Raw genomic sequence first — 6,000 nt, 5'->3', positions numbered from 1 at the left:
CAGGGTGCTATTTGATTAGTGTGGACTCTGTGATCAATAACTATGTTTCATGTTTTCATGTTCTCTGTGATGTCAAAGGATCCGGTTGCACAGACCACCCTTGTCTAGACATCAGCAGTAAGGAACACAACACCTTCCACAAGCATATCATGATGCCCATAGATCATTTGAACCTGGAGTGAGGGGAGTTTAATGGAGTCACTCTGATGAAAGCATATAAAGTGCACACCTTTACTCTTGTGTATGAATCTCATGGTTCAGTACAGAAGGTGAGGCAGACTTGAGAATTTTATTAATTTTTCCCGGAGCTGATCTAATATTTTCCTGATTGGTTGCTTCCTCCTGCTGGATCAGGTCACTGCCAGGGGACAAAACCTACAGGATGTGTGCTTAACAGGAGGAGATCTCGGCCTATCTCCACAAAGCTCCCACCGCCACTTAAACACGGGAATGGCGGAACTGTCACGCTAAAAATGTCAGATGCTTTGTATTCTCAGCACCTCTATATTTTTTGATTTATGTCATACAGTAAAATATAACAATGCACCAATGCTTTCTCTGCATGCAGATACTCCTACAAATTTGAGGACCAGGTTTTTGGTGGTACCTCTGCCGTGAGGCACATTTTTCATAGATCTATCTGGAACCTCTGAGCCACATCTGTTTTAAGTGATTTTACTGGATTTGAGGCGGCTGAGCTTAAGGTTATTGTGGCTAAATGAAGAATTACCATAACCAATCAGACAATGCACTTTATTACATTATATGCTGCATTTCATTTTGAGGTCAGGTGTTTTGTATTAGTCTCCTATCACATTACAAGGAAAGTGAAATAACCCACACCTGGAGAAAAGTACATATTTTCTTTGATACATAAAAGGGAGGAGGCAATGTTTTTATTCAGATATTTATTTATTTTTATTTACCTTCTTTTTTTTTTATCACACAATACATTTTACAATACCTGGTGTGCTGCCCAGGTAACCTGAGGAGGTATGCACCAGTGTTGGAGGCACCTTTCACACGAGGTGCATTCCAGTGGTCATGGCAGGCCAACAACAAGTCAATCAATCACATTCTGTGCACCAGTTATTTAGTAGGTGTCACATTATCTCGTTTGTTAGCCACAGGACAGCAGTGGGAGTCAGAGAAAGAAGCACAACAACAAAATGCTTTTGAAACAGCTGAGGACACATAAAAAGCAATATGAATTCCCAACCAAAATCAGATTATGAGACATTTAATGTGATTTATATGAATCACTGAACCACCATCACGCACAATTTAAGAAAAACAGGAATGTGATACATCTTTTATATGATTACAATATGATACTTTATTAACCCCTGTAGAGAAGCGTTCTTAAAGTTTGTGCCCCAGACTCAAGGAGTTGAGAATGGCAACTTAAAAGCTGGTAAGTATTTAGTAACTAGCTCATCAACACTTACCATGTGTAAGCATGGTAAAAGTCAGTCAGTTATAGGTCCAATCTGTACTTTTCATTTTTGAATGCTTGACTACTAGATTAAAAAATAACCATTTTTGTGCTCCTCAACTAACTGTAATTTAAAATATTGGGTGTTTTACTCATAGTTTTGGGAGTTAATAGTTTTAAAATTAGTGTTTTGAATTTTGTTGGGGGAGTACCCTTTTGTTTACATTCAGATCACAGATTGTTCCTTTTGTGGAGAGGTTTTTTAACGCCCTGTGAAACTATTCCTCACAAGCCCTGATATCATGAAAAGAAATTTTATATATATATATATATATATATATATATATATATATATATATATATATATATATATATATATATATATATATATATATATATATATATATATAGATAGATAGATAGATCCAGTTATATGTGCTTAATAAACTACACAAAATATTAATTTACTTAATAACACACAATACAACACAATGTCTTCTTTGGTAATTAATTGCCATCTGTGGTCATTTATATGTTTGACTTGCTAGACTTCTGTCCAAATATACAAACACAATAACAACCAAAACACTTTGATTCATTGCTCTGGTGGTATATGGCCTCGAGGTGAAGGCTGTCCAGTTGCCAAATCAAATACCCTTGCAGGTATGTAAAACCCTAGAAAATGTGGTTCAATCTGTCCTCTATCAGCGGTTCTGTTGGAGAGGAAGTATGGCTAATGTTTGAGAGTGGAGCGCAAAATAATGAGCCACCCATTCCAAAAAATGTTTAATACAAACATACAAGCACCGGCATCAAATGCCAAAATCTCCCACAAAAAGAGCTTATGAAGCTCCGGTCCAGTGGGATAGCATAAAGTATGGGAAATTTGTAGCGGGGAGAAGTCCTCCAAAACTGCTCAGTACAATTACTCGGTTTGTGTGGATTCTTTTTAATATGTCATGAAGAAAACTGGCACTGAGTGCAAGACCTCTTCTTCGCCTTTTACTCATGATGGTTTATGGGACATATATGATTACACTGATGTGCCATCCGCAACCAACTTATTTAATCTCACTTCTTCCCTTTATACTGACACCATTTTCTGCCAGGTTTGCCTTACATATCTGTGGAATTATATAATAATACAATAACCGGTAGATGTTTGGGCCAGGAGTACTTGCTTATAAAAACATTATACATATAAAAAATAGTGCTGGCAGGCTAGGTTTTGCATTAAAAGCATTTATGTGCACATTGTCAATTACAAGTACTATCATGGCATTTTCAACCAGGAGGTTGTATTTCATCATGATGTAATCATTTTCTTTTTAGGGGGAAAAGACTTGTTGAATTTGTAAAGCATCCACCCTGCTGTTTTTTAAAGAAGATAAAGTAACCTCTGCCATAAAAACAGACCACAGCCTATATGGTGGTACCTCCTTAATCATAACACATATACCTTCACTAGGACTTGGATGTACTGAAAACATCTATATCCTAAAGTGGGAACCACACATTGAATTAAAATGTGTTTGCCTCATAGCAACAGATCAGCTATAGGTGTGGTTGAGTCCGCAGACAGATAGTGACCATGTGGATTAAATTGCATTTAGCCACACTTGTCTCATGGGATTTTCCTTGGCTACATGCAAGCAGACACTGAGCCAAAGCCCAGCTCAGTATTTTGACAGCAGAGCCAGAAAAAACAAAAGTGTTTTGCTTTTCCGTTGAAAAAAGCAAGGGAGAAAGAAATGAAGATGTAGTGGAGAGAAACGGTAGTCCCTCAGCCACTGCCTTACTCAATCCATATGCGAGGCTTAGAGGCAGGAAATACCCACAATTCAGTGTAATCAGGGTAGAGGCCGCCTACCCCATTGGAACGGACCTGGTGGAACTGATTGGGCACCATTAGGGCAAGTAAATATGCAGCACACTCAAAATGTTATATTTTCATACAGCCAGAGACGCAATCAAAGTAATGGAAGGGAACAAGTTCTATCTCCCATGAAAATTTAAGTAGAAATGGATTTGTGAAGGTTTTTCTGTATGATTTTTAGGTTCACCTCTAATCTAACAGCTTCGGTCTGCTGCCAAATATATGTGAGCACTATCGGCACACACTTGCCTTAGTTTAGAATGACACATTTCCAAGTTTGATCACTGCAAGAGCACGTGTGTAAAAATCTCCCAGACCCTCACTGCTGCGTATATTCTCAGTTCACTTTGAATCACAATGGAACATTTGTGTTTTGTTCGATTGCATTTGCTAATTCACAAACTGCGGTACCAACATTCAACCACAAGTAAGACTTCAACAGAGCAAATGACAATGTGCTTCTCTAAGAAGGCAACAGTTGTTTGACAGGCTAGTGGGTTTGTTTCATGATGAGGGAGAACTGCTGGCATGTTAAACCATAATAACACTTCCCCCAAACTAGCGTGCTAGCTGTTGCTGTGTGTCAGAACCAGAAAGGGGTTTCCCAGTTATACAAACAGAGGCTGGCTGGCTTGTTGTCTGTAAAGCTTGACGTTTATGGAATTTGAGGAGTCTGCATGTTTACTGATAGTTGGTTTTGGTTTTGTCCCTTTTGAGAAATAATTGGGGAGGCTCAAGGAAACAAGGGGAGCGACAGCTGATGTGGTTTGGTCAAGGGAATGGGAACATCTGCCTCTGATTTAATGTGTGGCCCAATAAAGACCCATAGCACTGGTGCAATATCAGTCTTTCTCTCTGTCTCTGTCTATTGTTGGATTTGTCTGTCTCTCACACACGATTCAAAAAAGCATCATCTCCACCACACGGCCCAGTACTTTCTGATTACTTTCTTTATTTTCTGCACTGTAAATGTAAACACTGGCCGATACATTTTGAGTGGGAGAGAGAGCTGGAGTAGTTAAATCCTTGATTTGTACCTCTTGAAAACTCTCACAAGTCCCCCGTGCCCCTCCACCCCCGCTCTCCACCTCCCACACAATTCCCAGGTCAACAGAGCTCTCAATATGAGGCGCGTCTGGTCTACTGTGACAGCATATGGTTATCCACTCAAGGTGTCCAGAGACAGTCGTTCTTAATACATTTCCAATAAACAATAGAGTAAGGGGCTTATTCAATCAAAATTGTACTACATTGAAGAAGCAAAGATCCTAAAAACATTTTTCTTTAAGTATTATTTTTCTCATAATCTGGCATTTAAAAACTTACAGTTCCTCAATACTTATAATGTTATACTAATATAGTAAGTTGGATTTAACAATTTCTCTCTATGAAATCAAAATACCTCTCTTTTAGCAGTTAAACGTCTGGCAAAAAAGAGCTATACTGTATGCGAGCAAAGAGTAAACACACTAAATTAGACACTGATTACATCATATTTTGAATTGGGGCTAGAATGGCATCAACATGAAGTTTTATGGGCACTGTCAGTTACCTTTTAAATACACTCACCATGGAGATGATGTTTACTTTAAGAAAACAAGTATACGTTTTGCCTGTTAGGGGCACAATTCCTTAAGTGCTCAGCAGCTCTGTGCAGATGTTTGTAGTGTAAACATATAGTGAATATTAGAATGATGTAAGCCCCAAAGGTCTGCAGCCTATTACCACCTCTACTACTTTTCCTCTTTATTTATAATGCTCAAGATTAACAATAAAGCTGATTTTATTCCATCATAGTGTGTCCCCTCCAGCAGATTTGACTTACACATTGTCTGATTGGATGATAGGCAGATGCTGCCTTTCCTGGAGTTTGTGTATCGCAGTTGCATGGCGACAGTGTGGCAGGCATGCTGGAGACGTGTGCTCGGATTGATAGCATCTCTGAAAGGCAGCTCCCCTGGGTTAATGGGGGAGTTATCCTATTAGAGCCCCTCGTCTGCTCCACTCCTCTTCTTTCTGCTGGAGAGCAATCATCATTACCTGGTCTCTCCTGCAAGGGGAAGAGACTAATGGCCTGCTGCACACAGTACAACCAGGGCCGGACTGGAAGTACTGTACTTAAGTACAAATTTTAGGTACTTGTACGTTACTTGAGTATTTCCATTTAATGCTATTTTGTACCTCTACTCCACCACAATTCAAAATATTGTACTTTTCACAGAACTACATTTCTTTGACAGCTTTAGTAGCAAGTTACTTTACAAAATAAGATTTTACAGAAAAAGCATCTGATAAGCTAATAAAATAAAAGGCATTATTGATTGAAATGCCTGCAGTAACAGCACATAAAACTGTTAGAATTAGCTCCACCTCAACCAGCTACAACAGTAGAATGCTACTCATCAGCAATAATAAACCAATATAATATACAGTATAATAGTATACTAGTCACAGGGGCCAGTTTTCTGCAAGGTGCAAAACAAACACTCCAAAAGTCTACAAATATAACATATATGAATATTTATTCCTATAGCCTTTATTATGGAAGTGCAGGTGCTATTTTTGATGTTTAAGATATGTTACTGGTATAAACAGTAAACAGTAAAAAATATTTCAACAAACCAGCTACAGTATAGATTGTCTGTTGTGAATGTGTTGAGATTGGCTTGGGCTGACGTTAGATCCAGCC

The sequence above is a fragment of the Siniperca chuatsi genome, linkage group LG19 (assembly GCF_020085105.1).
Source record: "Siniperca chuatsi isolate FFG_IHB_CAS linkage group LG19, ASM2008510v1, whole genome shotgun sequence".
In the NCBI taxonomy this organism is placed as follows: domain Eukaryota; kingdom Metazoa; phylum Chordata; class Actinopteri; order Centrarchiformes; family Sinipercidae; genus Siniperca; species Siniperca chuatsi.
Note: the sequence above shows the minus strand (reverse complement) of the source record.